Source organism: Micrasema longulum, unplaced genomic scaffold (genome assembly GCF_059751315.1).
Source record: "Micrasema longulum isolate JH-2025_06_02 unplaced genomic scaffold, ASM5975131v1 h1tg002547l, whole genome shotgun sequence".
Lineage (NCBI taxonomy): Eukaryota > Metazoa > Arthropoda > Insecta > Trichoptera > Brachycentridae > Micrasema > Micrasema longulum.
In genome coordinates, this window is record NW_028279686.1 from 121,052 (window position 1) to 137,296 (window position 16,245).

The window sequence follows — 16,245 nt, forward strand, 5'->3', positions numbered from 1 at the left end:
GAAAAAAAAAACTTTATTTTTTTATAATATACCATACACAAAATATTCAACGGAAGAAGTCTGACAACATAGAATCAAGAATAGTCCAGAAGGAGCGTAGAATCATATTTGAATACATCAGACTGTGTCCAATAATTCCCCCACTCCGCCTTACTTTCGCCGCTCGCATTAGTGAAGTCGCCGGGTAATGTTGCTTGATGGGAAAAAAAAAATACAACACAAATGTAAGGTTAAAAAAAAGTAATCTGTTAATTTCTCTAAAATTTTATTGTGCACGCGGAAACATTGATTGACACAACAGAGTAGATAACTAAAGGGTCATTAAATAAGAGTAATTGAATTAATAAACTTTGAAATTAAAATATAAAACAAATTTTATTTGACGTAAAACGGATATTTTTATATCATGCTAAATAATATTTTATGTTTTAAAGATAATTTCGTTCAAATGTCCCCCACGGCGTTGTTTAATACGAGGTCTAATTTTCGTGAGTTATTTTATTAGATGAGCAAAGTAAAAAAAATCTACCCTGGCAACACTAACGAAATTTCCATTTTGTTTCTTCGACAATCTGACAGATGGAAAAATAATTCAATTTTTAAGTAATGCATTTGTTATAAACACATTCATTTGCAAATTACAGATGAAATGTGATTGCATCCTGTTTCTTTAAGATCCTCGCAGTATTTCTAAACTTTAAAAGGACACAACACTGCATAGTTGAATTCAAATCAGGAGTTGCGTACTGACCTACGTCTACAATGAAACTAATTGGTCATTTATGAGTAGTTGAGTCGCCTTCTGTTTGATGTACGTATGCGGTTTCTAGACTATTCTTAATTTTATGTCTGACAACAAACAATAAAGGTTTACGTGTGGCCGGAGACCAGGAGAGCCATAGATAAATACGGATTTGTTAGTGTTGCCACTTTCTCATTCGTCTTTGAGATTAATCTGTCGGAGGGTTTTCGAGAATAGTATTATGACGAAGCAACTGAGATGCCCAATCGACTATTGTCGAGTGGGTGACAAAATGTCACATCTTTCCAGCAAATGGCTCATGAAAAGATTTATTACAGATTCAGTGTGTCAATATGATAAATTAATGTTTCTAATACTTCAGTTACTGGCACAGGAGACGTATTTTTTTATATTACGAATAACAGAGAACATATTTATTATGTAGTGCAAATAACTACGTATACTAGTAATAGTTTACATAAATAATTAGCTAAAAACGTGAGAAATTTGTCTGAGCGCAGCCGAACCCAGTGATGTAATATTTAGCTCGTATTTACGGAATTACTTAGAATATTTTAACGAATTCACACTTCTGTAACAAGTATTATTATATTCTGCATACATATATACGCCTACACATACTCATTAATATTACACTAACAAGTATTAGCTACCTAGTTTACTTACGAATTTTCCGTCAATCGCCTGATTTTCGGCAGAAAATATTTGCTAGAATTTAAAATATCTGAGATATTTTAATACAGACGACTCGCAGTGCCTTTTACCTTACAAAAAAACACAGTGAGTAGAAATTAACACTTGAAATAATAATAACACGATCACAATACTAGAGAAAAGAACAAAATTAGACTTCCATTTAGGAAAAGGGCAAAGTCACAAAATTCAATTTTATTTAAAGCAATTAAAAAGTATTACGAAATGGAAAAAAATATTTATGAAGAAAAAACATATCAAAATTTAAAATAATGGTCAAGACATATGTGATAAACAATTTATAAATTAAATATATTTTCAATGTTATTATTAGAACACACATAACAATATGTATGATATGTGTGCCCTACTTTAAGATTTAAATTTAAAAAATATGAAGTAAACGAATAAAAAAAGGAGTGTCTTTATCGATTAGTTTTTTGATCAATTGTTTCTTTTGTGAGCTTTGACCATCCAAAAACCCCTAAAAGCACCCAGTTACTCGTTACTATTTAGCTAGACAGCACACAATTAATATAAATCAATTGCAACGAATTTATAAATATACTAGCTGACCCGACAGACGTTGTCCTGCCCGAACGTTGGCTTGCCTTGGAAAAATACTTTTTATTGATAAGTAGGTACCTAGGTACTTGTTTGTGATTGAATTCCAAAACTAAAAATTGTTGATATTCAAGAAAATATTGAATTTAAGTAGGTACTTGTTTATGGTTGAATTCCAAAACATAAAATATTTTTTTTTTCAAATATGGCATTCTTTTTGCAAACGTCAAACTCCGGTCATCTCATCAACAAAGTGGTGTACTTATGTAGGAATACCATTTTTAAAAATGAATTGAATTAAATATTTTTTTAGTGTAACCAAAAATCGAATAAAAAGAAATAAATGGGTAGAAATTATAAGGAATTTAAGGAAAGAATCTGATTGAGATCCACAAAAAACAAATGCTGTTTGTGAACATTCAAAAACAAACTTTTGTTACACACAAAAAAACAACAACTTTCCGTTTTTTTGCAAATGCATTCTTCTCGAATGCAACCCTGGTAGATCGATGAATAAAACATTTATGCCCCTAACTTTTTTTTTACACATTCGATTGAAGATTTTGATATCTACGAATACGCACAGCGCAAAGATCTATATTTCTCTGAAAACCGCACGTAAATCGGTTAAACCGTTTAAGAGGAGTACGGTGACATCACACGTACAGAGGAATTATATATACAAAGATATGAAAGAGTAACACCTTATAAAAGGCGTTGACAGAATTTATTCATCTCACAACTTGTGGCATCTTGTTCTCAACATATTTGAGATAATTGTAGTGTGTAGTATACATATGCAAATTAACATTTACTTCATGTGTTTTTTGGGTGGATGCCATTCTTGCTTTCGTTAGTCTGAAACTCTTATCGCTTCTAAAATTTCACTAACAATTTGTTTACATTTATTTATTTATCATATTTTACACATAAAATCAAAGCATTAATATAAAGTTGCTTTGACCGTATAGCTAGGGTAAATAACACTGTTCTAAGACAGCCAAAAACATGTCATTTCACTAGCCAAAACACAACATGTTATTTATATCAACAATAATCTGAGCAAACAAAGAAAAAACATATTAAAGACGATACAATAAAACAAATACCATTACTGCGCTTCTTCTACAGGTAAAATCACTAAAATGTTTTTTTCAACGCTGGCTGATGCAGCAAACTTCCGTCGTCATCACCAAAGTACTTTCGAAACGACCCAAATCTTTACCGGACACGGAGCTATGAGAAGTTACCTATATAGGTTTTAATTAAGGAATTATGACTATTATCCATGCGATGATATTTCTTCACAGAGCATCGAACATCTGTTATTTCAGTGCCCATTTTTCAGTTTACAACGCCATGATCTTCAAGCAGAATGCAGGAAAGATGAAATATCCTTAACAGATATTTACATTGTCGTTAAAAGTAGTTATCACGCGCCATTGTTCTTGAACTTTGCAACAATGGTGATTGGACTCATAAAGGTAATAAACTAAAATCAGACATCAAACATCTCATTTCCAAGATAAACAATAACGATTTTTCCGAGTACCTTAGCTTTGTACATGACAAATAAGGCTACTAAATACAGGGGTCCAAATATATATTTTTTTAAAACAACTATGTTTTTGACCATTTTTTTTTCTACCAACCGGTTTCAAAGCTACGCAAGCTTCTTTTTCAATGTTTTTTTGACTAATAAATTATATTCCATTTTATTATTTCACTTAGTGTGTATGGAAGTAGTAAATCAAGTCTTTTTGTCTTGTAATGTGAGATGGATTCGCTCAAAATTAGACAGAAATGCGACTTTCGTCTCCCGCGTACTCTTATAAGGCAATTAGTTTACATCTAGGAAAACTTTTAAAATCCTTTTCTCGCAATGCTAAATGCAATAAGATTTCTTGGCTTTGAATACGAATTTTATGACTATTTTGAAGATGGCGATTCATTCCGAACACCTTGCTAAATGAATCTGTTTGAAACATCTAGATGTAGGTTCTGCAGTGCCGATGATGGAATACCTACACACATTTTACGTGAATGTGACGCTTATAATAAAGAACTTCAGCCCTACGCAAATTGGACCCAAAAAAGTGTTTTCTTGCGCGCGGAAAAAATTAAAGCATTACATTTTACAGCAAAGTTTCTTGAAAACGTACGAAAAAAAAATATTCAAAAAAACGAACTACTTTGAACGACATCACTGGTTTATATGAATTAACCAATGAAAAGAGAGCCGTAAAAGATATCCGGTTTGATTTCCGCAAACGGACCAATCGGCAGAACTGGCAGAGAATAAGCGAAAGAGAACCTGCGATCGCGTGTGACGTCAGACACGCGGAGTTATATCAGAAATAAAAAAACTTTAAAAAATCATAGCCCTCATAATACGATATATAAAAATGCGAAAAAAATTGGCTTAGTTTAATAGTCCGTTAACAAATAAAAAAAAACAAAATCTACAGAATTTCCTCGTTTAAACAAGAACATGTGTTGGCCATCTATCAACCCACGGATAATATGATATAAGATACCCCATTCAGCGTACCAACCCCTCACACTCTTCAAGCAAATAATTACTTCTTTAGCTTTCGGCTCTTACAACATTTCTACGGTTCTGGCATTACTTTATAATGGTTTTTGTAATATTTATTTATTTATTCATACAAATAAATAAATATTACAAAAAAAACGTATTCCAAACTCTATGAGGCCAAGAGCCCTGTGTTGAGTTGGTATACGACATTATGGAAAGTGGAAGCACGTACATAATTAAATAATAGCAAAAATAAAAATGAAATGTTATTACATAAACATACATATATTTCAAAGGGCATCTGGACATCACGTTTAATAGCATATAAATCTATGCAATATCTCGCAGCAGTCTCCTGCAATGGTCTCTTCCCTTAGACGAAACCCAGAGTTGTACACTTCTCTTGAAAATGGTTTTGTTTTGGAAAACTTAATATGTTCATCCAGGACATATACATATCTAGATGTTGATTTTCGCGGAATATTAGATTTGTTCTTTAAATAAAACTTACTATCGCAAATTTCACGGTCGAGTTGAGATCGATAAAGCCCCTGTCCGTTGATGTGACGGCATTACAAATCACTGCCACGGTCCACGCTCCGAGTTCCAAATACTTGGCGCCCATCTTGACACGAATATTCAACGTGTATTCTTCACTGAACTTCTGCCGCGAGTTGAGACCGGCGCGGTCGGCTATCGGTGACGATCGAACGTGCTCTTCGTAGTGTCCGGGTGACAAACCTTCCATTATTGGTGCATAGGGCACTGTATCTCTATCATGTGTTACAGGAAGGTAAGGTGATCAGTCCTACGCTTCAGGTGCCAGTCCAGGAACAATGTAATATTGCAGTTCAAACAACCTTTCAATAATATCAATCAATCGATCAAATGTCGGCCTCGTGGTGTAATAATGGTCAGCTCGTTTGTCTACCATGCAAGAGGTCTCGGGTTCGATCCCCGGCATGGTTGATATGAAATATTTATTGAAAACGGTGTTTTCACACTAGAATATTTCATTGTCCCCAGACTACTACCTGAAGCGTAAGACTGATCATCTTCTCTTGGTGTAGCAAAAAATGATCAAAATACGCTGCATTTAGTGTACCAATGCAGTGGCCCTATGCACCTGTAGTGAAATCTTTTGTTAATATGAAATGGTTTGTTTGACTAAACGCAGTTTCGTTGCAAGGTGTGAAATTAAATGAAAGATTTACTTACATTGTTCTGAGATTCAATAGATAATATGATGAATACAAGGTATACAAAGATGTGATTAAATTAAGTTCAACACTGAATGAATTAATGGGTATTTGTAAGTTTTAGAAAAAGAGAGAGCAAAAGTCAACTGAACCAAAGCAGACCGGGCACACGCAAATTCTGGCGAGCTCCGATCGTGACGATGTGGGGCAGTTCCGATGTGTCTTGCGCGGTTTGTTTTGGTAAAAATACGGCGAAAGTGCGTGGCCATACACCATTAGATGCGTAAAAGGAATGATGATGATGAAAATCAATATTTCACGTCCACCTTGCCAGAAATCGAACCCAGGACCTCGAGAATGGCTGGCGGACGCATCGACTACTACGCAACGAGGCGGACTCGTCTCCACTGGGTTTCCTTTTTCGTGACGTTTTCCTGAGAGCAGCCATCGAGTCTAAAACACTCGTCTAGGGTTTTGGTTTTATTTCATACACAGAACTGGATTCTTCATCCGCCCGGGCTCAAATATACCTACTTAGATATCACGAATGCGTCTAACAGATAAAATATTGTCTCCAATGTCTAAAACATGTTGCAAATCGTAAGCTTTTTCCTTTAAACTCAGACCGCCATGGCCAAAGAAGAAATGATCAAATCAGAGGTCCGAGGTTCTAACCCCACTTGATTTCCATTTTCTAATAGTGAGTTATTTACCACGCGTTGAAAATGGCCACCGAAATTGAAGTATTTGGGTAAATTATAAAAGCGCTAGTATTTATCTTTTTATTATTTATCTATCTCTTTGAGATAGTGGGAAGGAAAAAGAGGGAAATTAATGAAGAGTGGTGTTGGATGAATGAAGGAAAGAAGGAGTGGAATTGATTTGATAACGAGAAATAAACAACAAAAAAAGACAAAACGTCTATTCTCTGTTATTCTGAATCAAGCCTGTTAGTTCTCTTCTGTGCCTATTATATGGAGTGTTAAATATATCAAGACTGTTAAAATTCTTGTTGAATTTTTCATACATACAAATTATACTCGTAAAAAATTATATTTAGCTATAATTTTGTTTCATTGTAAATATTGTATTTTTGTAATGGCGGTTTTGTTTTAAAATAAATTTTAATTATAAAAATACACTTTAGAAAATACATCTTAAAATTAAGCTATAGCTTAACTTAGCTTTTATGTTATAACATAATTTGAAAAAAAAATGACTACAAAGACTTCAGCGTCTGAGCGTGGGCCATTCCTTTTTTAATGATTTATAAGTTTAGAGCATATAAATATGGTATGACATAACCATGAAAAAAAAAACAAAAAAAAAACAAGATTTAACATATACTGATAGAACAAAAACAGAGTTTATTTGCAGTATTTCATAATATGTTTTTTTTATTTTTTAAATAAGGTGTCTATCTATTCCTTCCATGCTAATCTATGGCCTCAAACCCACTTTAAACCATATCAGTTATTTAATGTTTTGTAATTCTTTAGATAATCAAATATGCAAAATAGGGGTATCATTAAAATCAAAAAAATAATAGTAAAATATAGTAGTATTGAAAAAAAAAATAAGAGTATCATTTAAATCAACAGAAAATATATATATATATAAAGGCATAATTGAAATGATAATTGAGATATGTTTTCTCGAAACTCACTCAATACTAAAGTAAAAAATATAAGAAATAGGAGCAATAAATCATATGCCAAATAATAGTACGTACTAAATGAAATTATACAAAAGTACATAATGAAAAAAACATAAAAATTATCAATATATATATAAAAATATATAAAAATGTATAAAAATGTATACTGGGAAATAGTCTATGTTTTTTGTACATGATCTTAAAAATATTTTTTTGTGCAATTTCTAATGAGCGACTATGCATGTCCAAGACTATCCTTTACCGAGCCAGTCAGCGGTGAAGCTGTGGGTGGCCGCGCCAACCCGTGAAGGCGCGACGCGACGCCGGCGTCGGCGTCGGTCCGCAGGACGCGGAGCGCGTGACTCGTGACGCAGCCTCCGTCCGTCCGCCGCGCGAGCTATTCCCGCCACAGCAGCGGCGGCTGCGGCGGCGGCCACTCGGCGCCCGAAATACCCCACCTGTCTCGCGCCTCGCGCCAGCTCTCCTGCTCAGTGCTTAGTATCGCGCCGGACCTCTCTCACGTCGGCCGGCCGTCCCACGCTCCGCCGGTTTCGCGAGTGCAGTCTGAAATTAATACGAGCGTGCAAGTGTCAAAACTGCGATTATTCAGCTGCATGATAAAATAACGCCTACATATAAAATATTGTGAGCGAAGGTTTTTTCCGTATTTTAAATATAAATACGTCCGTTGAAATAGTGTCCAATGTCCGAAGTATTTGAGGAAATGTGAATTTCTTCGAAAACTATTTCCGTCAAACTAATTCCCGAGAGTCTCTGTATACTCGTCAGTGTGGAGAATATTTAAACAATTCAGTTAACAGGTTTTTCCCAATTGTTACTTTGATTTGCGATGGATTGATTGTCGGGTTGGGGTCAAGTGGTTTCGTTGCATATTGCACATATCAATAGTTTGTGGATCCCTGTGAAAATAGAGTGATACAATAATTTTAATCCCATTTAAGGGCAATTTTTTAACACTATTGAAAAATTTTTGTATTTTGAAATACGCGTATTTACTATGTGCCTTCGAACATAAAAGTTTTTTCGCAAAAATCCAGATGCGTAAATTATAAATTTCACACTTTTAAAATCAAATAAAATGTATATGAACTATTTATTAGTATGAGTCGCTTTTTTAATTTCCAAGCTTTCAACGTAACGGTTTTCGAAATGTAGATCTTTGCCACGAGCGGGTTTATAGCTATTGAAATCTTCAATTTATTAAGTCGAAAAAAGTTAGAAGCGTATTTTTTTTTTCTATCCATCACCAGGGTTGCATTTGACGAGAATGCACATAATAAAACAATGCGATGATGTTATTTTTAGTGCATGAAAAAGTGTGTTTCTGAATGTTTACAAAGAAATTTTTTTTTTAAGTAAGAAGAAATATTTGCGTTCTTGTGATTTACCCAAATATTTAATTTTGAGGCCCATTTTCAACGAGTTGTAAATAACTCACTATTAGAAAATGGAATCAAGTTGGGGTAGAGTGGGATTCGAATCACATACCTTTGGTCCGTGAGTCCAAGACACTAGCCACAGGACCACAACCCGATCTTGATTCGTTTTTAATAGATCCCAATCATTTGATTTAAATTATATATTGACAATTCTTGATGGAATACCACTGTAATGGTGTAATAACTTATATATAATATAAGGTACTGATTAAAAATACTTGGTTAAAAATGTTCTCCATCTCTGTTGTAATATGTTAATATTAACAGCTCCCCGGGGAGTTGAGTCCAGTCCTTGTCTACAAAAATTACAAACTCAAAATATTATTGATAAATCCACCTGGTCCATGAAAAAGTATAGAAATTGAAAAAATCTGATTTTCAGGCATTGCCTAGTATGTAGGTGAAATAATTCAATTAGATGAATCTCACCCGCATAAATAAGGGTTTCAGCTCTTTAACTTTACAAACATCAACAGATGAAATAATTGAAGGAATATAGATGTTTAAATATGGGCAGAATGGTGAATGTTACACAGTGTGTAAAGTGGCCACTTGAACCAGCCAATGACAGGTCATAAGCCCTGTAGATGCCTAGACTTCTATATTACCTTCTCTAAAATATTCTTAATTTCTGTTGGAATATGATAATATTAACGCTCCCCAGGGAGTTGAATCCAGTCCTTGTCTACAAAAATTCGGACAAACTCAAAGTATTGTTGTTCATATATAGTATAAAGCATAATATATATATAGATATAAATACAGTGATTCGAGCTCTACCCACAGTGTAGTTGCAAAATTAAAATTGTCGGATTTAGTTCACAAAGTACCGAAAAGCATTTTATTTATAAATTTAATTTACACTTTGTATACTTATACAATTTATATACACATAAGGGCGGGTATATTGCCTTAAGGCAATTTTTTCCTACCTACCTAAACCGTTCAGTTTGAGAAAATTACAAGTACATGGACATATTGAATCTTACAATTTTATACAAAAATAAAAATAAAGATTGGCAAAATAAAAAGATTTAAAAAAATTAACACTAAACTACGAAGAGAGGAGAGGGGATGGGAAGAAAGCAGATGGATAAAGAAACAACTTAAATATTTAGATAGTAACATTTCATTCTTGACTTAAATGTAAATAAAGAAGGGGCGTCACTAACATTAGTGAGTAGATTATTCCACAATCGAGCAGCTACTGCTGTGAAAGAGGAGGCAAGAAAATTAGAGCGTGAAAGGGTATTAAAAGGGTTCTCTCGTTACAAGAACATGGAGATAGTCCGTGTTGTGTTTGAGATTGGAAGAGCTCTCTCAGATAAACAGACGAAGTGGGATTATTTAAAATATTGTGAAGAAGTGATAGAATGTGAATTTTTCTTCTATGCCTGCTACTGATGGGCCAGTGTAGTTGCGTGCGATATTCGGTTTTGTGGTCGAATTTGCGAAGATCAAAGATATAACGTGTACAAACATTCTGCAATCGTTCTAACTTATCAAGTAGTTCAGAGTTCGCATCTGGGTAACATACAGCATTGATAAGTAGCTAGAACTATGAATACTCCGCACGATATAAGTACCGATTCTCCGTTCTCAAAAGTGTTTTCCGTCTTTTTTTTACAATGAATTTCAACGAGAAAGTTTGTCGTCGTGAAAGCAAAAGTTTCGTGCATTATATACTCTTATTTTAAATTTTAAAAAAAATTTCAAACTTATTCACCCTTATTGATTTTGTTTAATAAACGATATTATCAAAACGAAATATTTAATAATTCAAATTTAAAAAAAAGGTTTTTAGTGAAAATTCTTATTGGAAGGGAATTATAATTTATTGAAATTAACATAACCTGTGGCCGGTGACCGGTTTCATCGCTTTTGTGACATCATCGAGACTGGTATCTTTAATTATCTTTAAAGTTTAACTAGTAAAATACTAGTCGAAGTATCTCATCATTATTCCATGTCCGTTCCCTAGTTGGAGCATTTGGTATCCACAAAGAGCCTCCATGAATCTCTGTCGGCTGCCAACTCCGTTGCGTCCTCTCAAGTCAGGTGCTTGTCCCGAAGTTCTGACATAAAGTGCCGGCGAACTGTTAGCAGTGGACGTCCAGGACGTCGAGAACCTGATAACCAGGCAGCTTCCGTGGTGGTCAAGACGCTTGACTCACACACGGAAGGTTTTGGGTTCGATTTCCGGTGAGAACACAAAAAATTAAATGTGATTTTTCTCAAGCCTGGGTGTTCTGTGATGTAATTCACCACTGTAATTGGGCCTCTTGGCCTTTTGTGGTGCAACAAAAAAAAAGCCTTATAAAGTAGCTAAGGGTGGTTTAAGGCTCTCAGGGGGCATCCGCAGTATATGGCCCAACCGTATCACCTTCGCTTGACGACAGTTGTCACCGGAGTTTGCTGCGTCCGTGCTCTTATTACTTCATTCCTCACAAAGTCAAATCACCGCACACCCAAGATTCTTTTGAGACACCTATGCTCAAAACTTAGAATTTTGCTATTTTTGGCCCTAGTGAGGTGCCACGTTTCGCATCCGTAGAGGAGAATAGGTGTTATGCAGGCCGTTATATAGGCGGCATTTGGTTTTCACTGAGTAAATATCCGATCTCTAGACGGCCTTCATACTGTTGAATGTGGCGCCTGCTACTCCTAGCTGCACTCCCAGTTCTTTTTGAAAGCTGCCATTTTCTGTAACATATTCTCCCAGGTATTTGAAACTCTTGGCACAGAGTCAGGGGATTTTGAGCATCAAGGCACGAAGTATTACACAGCACATGGGTTTTAGCAATATTGATTTTTAAAGTCGAAGTAAACAACATAAAAATATTATTTGAATCTTTCTAATAGTGCTAATTTTTAATAAAGTTTCTATAAATATTGTTTAAACACTGTGTTTTCATATCTTAAACAGGTTTTTTAATTTATTTCAATTTCAAGTTCTTTATTTTATAAACGTTTATGTACATTACAAAATATTTCAATGCATACACAACACGAAAAATTTAATACTAAAATTTAAATATACAAAGATGGTAAAATAAAAATACCCAAATAATTGTAGAGAAAGAATGCTATCCTCTCTAAAAGTTTTATTACTATTTAAATTTATTTCAACAGAGAGGGAAAAAGTTTTCGAGAAGGGAATATGGAAGTCTAGGCATTTACAGGGCTTATGACCTGTCATTGGCTGGTTTATGTGGCCACTTTACACACTGTGTAACATTCACCATTCTGCCCATGTTTGAACATCCACATTTCCTCAACTCTTCCATCTGTCGACTTTTGTGAAGTAAAAGAGCTGAAACCTTTATCACGTGGGTGAGATTCATCCGGCTGAACCAAATCACCTACTAGGCAACGCCTGGAAACAATTTTCCAATTTTTATACTTCTTCTTTTACCAGGTAGTAATTCAACAATGTTTGATTATGTCCAAATGCTTGCAAACTGGCTGGATTTACTCCCTAGGGAGTTGTTCGTATTTAAATTTATTTCATTCCCTCTCTGTTGAAATAAATTTAAATACGAACAACTCCCTAGGGAGGAAATCCAGCCAGTCTGCAAGCATTTGGATATAATCAAACATTGTTTTATTACTATATTGATTGTGTTTAATTGATATTATGTAATGTCCAAATTTTTTTTTGAAGTCAGTTTTTTTAAATATATTAGGCGCAGCTTTTTATTTTAATAAAAAAACTCTTATTTCTTTGATTATTGAATGTGTGTATTAAAAAAAATGGAAAACGCTTTTCCGGGTGGTATAAACATGACTACCACCATATATTACCACCACATATCTTATACTTAGTTTCAATAATAAAGTCTTATTTTATCTTATTTTATTTTATTTTATTATATTTTATCTCTAATTCTTAATATTTTAAATATATTTATATTTTCGACACTTGACACTTGTGCAATATTTACACACATGTCCACCCTCATTCCAATATAACACCCACCCTCTCACTCACTTACACTCACACAAACACACTAGTATGTATTGTACGTGTATTTAATGTATTTCGGTGGATATCTGTCATTGGTTTTATTCTCTGTATATTTTATTTGTTGTATTTTTGTTAAACGTATTACTGTTGATATCCCTAATAAATAAAATAAAATTTAAAAAAATACCAGTAAGGAAGTTAACAACAAATAGAGACCGGTGACTTATGTAAGAGAAAAGGTAATGTCTCTATTGTATTATCAATGCTGGAATTAATATTTACTACGGTTCTAGTATCAAAAAAATACTTTGAATGTGTGGTAGTTTTTTTATACCACTGGGCTTCAAAGATTCAACTAAGAGTACATATTTTATTGGTTTGGGTTTAAACAGTCTAATTCTGTCTCAGATAAAACCGCCACCTTGTCACGCCCGCGCTGTGTACCTGTAGGTGAATATGGACTATTATGACAAGTACACAATACATAGAGTACTCAACGGTGTAACGCATATTTTATCCGGACATTCATATGATTTAAAAAAGTAAATATTTGCATCGCTATGATTTAGACAAACATTTTTATTTCGTGGCAGTTTTCAATTAGCCGTAAATAAGCACTGAAAAAATGTGTACTTGATACTATCAAATCTTTTTCTTCGCAATCTCGATCCTGGGGATTGGTTTGCAGCGAAGTCCCGCATCTCGTCCTCCATTGATCTCTATTATCTGCAGCCCTCTTCAGCTCGACATAGGAGGCGCAGTTTAAATCCTCGCACACTCGCTCCAAATATTCCCTTCGGGGGCGCCCTCTGTAATTTGTCTCCTCAGTCATTCCTTTCACGATATCATGCAGGAGACCCTCAAGGCGTATAATGTGGCCGATCCATTGGGCTCACCTGTCTGAGATGGTTTTGATTACGCGCCTCTCTTCTTCGATTCTGCTGAGAACCACATCTCGAAGGCCTCTAGACTTTTTTATCTCTTTCGGTAAGGCACCATGTCTCACAACCGTACATCAATATGCTCCATACATATGTATTGGCAAGTTGCTTGCGGAGTTTTGGATTCATATTATTTGACTCAAAAATCTTTGATTTTTTGTTAAACGCAAGCCTCGCTCGGTGTGTGTGGCAGTCGACTTCTCTTTTTGTTCTCCCATCCCGGGTGATCCTGCTTCCAAGGCACACAAACTCTTTCGCGTTTTTCAGAGTTGCTCCTGACATTACTATATTCATTCGCTGCTCATTACGGGCCACAGTCATTTTTGATTGGTTTTGCTCCTGTTTATTTTCATATTATATTTATCATTTAATACATTTTCCATGCATGTCAGAGCTTCAGTGAATTCTTCTTCGTATTTTGCAATCAGGGCGATGTCATAGGCAAACATTATTATATCTATCCGCCTGTTTTACTATCTCCTTTATCGAGACGTCAAAAGAGCGGGCTTTGTAGTCGTTCGGTAGATAAACACAGACGATCGTTAAGCATATCGTCTAGGCAAGTGTCAAAAGTCTTTTAAAAATAATATTCAAGTGAGCTTTTTTTGCTTGAATTGGTATTTATTGGAGTTTATGATTGCTTTAAAGTGGGCACTTTCTATCACAGAAGCCTATTTAAAATATAAATGAGAACTATTTTAAATTTTAAGGAAGTAAGGAACGCGGACTAGTTTTTGCAGTCATTCATTTGATCGTTTCGATCATATGATGTCGATATGGCAAGTAGGTAGAACATACCGAGGTAGATACAGATAGTACAGAAGTTAAGTATACCGTCTCGATATATACAGATGAAGATAGGGTTCATAATTGAGGCCCAGATACTATCTCGAGTTTACAATACGACACAATTGAGACATCGGTGCATGCGAGCTTTAGTTTGTGCCGTACTGATCGAGAAACAGCACGTCGTTATTTTCGAATGCCACTTGTTCCAGAAACGATGATACATCTATCGAGCGATTTAGTAAACTAAACATGAATATGGAGTCAATGTTATTTCTACGTTTTTGTAGATTGGAAATTTTTGACATTGACTCTGTTTCTCCGTAAGTGTAGTCTCCCCACTCGAGGCCGACCATCCATGCTGCTCTTCTCAGCAGACGATGGCGCACCGATCCTAACATAGAAGGAATTATCCGGCCTACATGGAAGGGAGACGGGATCGCGGGGGAAGGCGAAGAGGATGAACAAGTGAGCAATGGAGTGTTTAAACTGTAGAGATATTAGATACTAAAGCCTTGTCTCCACTGGATTTCGTTTTTCAGGATTCTTCATCCGCTCAGACACAGAATAGTGGAACCGCACGAATTTGACTTACATACGTAGATCCGAATATAAATAATTCAAACGCACTTCTAAAGCTGAATTACCGATGCTTATTTTATACGACATGCAAACGTAAATATTGATGAGATCGCGAGTGGGTACTAGGAAACGTGTCTATGGTTACAGTCAGAGAGGTGTTTCCAATTGTGAACACACCTGTCACTATGTAAGGACCGGAAATCTTACTTTTGTTATGCAGGCGCCTCCGCCCGCTTCCGGCTGAAAATTCCTTTCAGCTTTTCAGGTGTAATGAAATGTTAGTCTGTAGCATTAATAAAACATGAAAGTATTGTTATTTTATTTTAATTGGTCTTATCGTTATGAAAGAATTATCCGAATAATTTGGTAAGAACATTGTTTTTTTCTAACGTTCCACATATTTTTTTGCTATGAAAACATAAAATTAATAAAAGGGCAAAATAAATAAGCGTGAGGTCTCGGGTTCCCTTTTCATTAAAGAAGTCATTATTTACGACCCTTTTCACATTGTAATCCATGGACTTGGAAAGGCTTATAAATTTCCATTAACGTATAATAATATTCATTGTCCGGGCAGATAAAGAATACAGTTCTGGGTTTAAAAAAGAACTAGAACCCTGGACACGCGCTTTTACTACTCTTAGATAAAAACCCTAAAATATAAAATCGAGAGGAGATAAGTCCACCTCGTCGTCTAGTGGATGGCGCGTTCGCCTGCCATTTTCGAGGTCCCGTGTTCGATTCCTGACTGAATGAACGTGAAATATTAGTTTTAAAGGTGGTTCTGCACTTTAATATTTTAGTGTCCCTGGAAACGAGAAACAATAGTTGTGCTCGTTTTCTGCAAAATTTCATTCTCTATAGTGGACTAGACGCATGCAAATGTATTATTATTATTATTGTGGATAATTTAGATAGCACGATTTTTGTGAAAATCACCTGAAAGGCGCTGTACAATATCCCAACACGTCGTGCAGCTACTTAGCGCATTGACGGTTAGGATTCAAGTTCTCCGTTTCCAATTACAATTTAATTTATTAACAGATAACAGATAGGAGCTAGATTACATCATGTCTTGCAGCTACAGAGCGCAT

At 35.0% G+C, this 16,245-nt stretch overlaps 1 protein-coding gene across 7 annotated transcripts in view; it reads left to right on the plus strand.

Annotated features, from left to right (window-relative positions):
* The window catches only part of sbm (L-type amino acid transporter sobremesa), a 123,638-nt gene that overhangs the window by 79,344 nt on the left and 28,049 nt on the right, over positions 1-16,245 (plus strand). For 2 of the 7 annotated variants that reach the window (XM_088240671.1, XM_088240674.1), the window contains exon 1: positions 7,824-8,060. The exons of 2 other annotated variants lie outside the window; for them this stretch is intronic. The gene's annotated coding sequence lies outside the window, so the exon portion shown is untranslated. Of the gene's footprint in view, positions 1-7,743; positions 8,237-16,245 lie in introns of those variants that run through there. 3 more of the 7 variants (XM_088240670.1, XM_088240667.1, XM_088240668.1) reach the window with 3 other exon arrangements.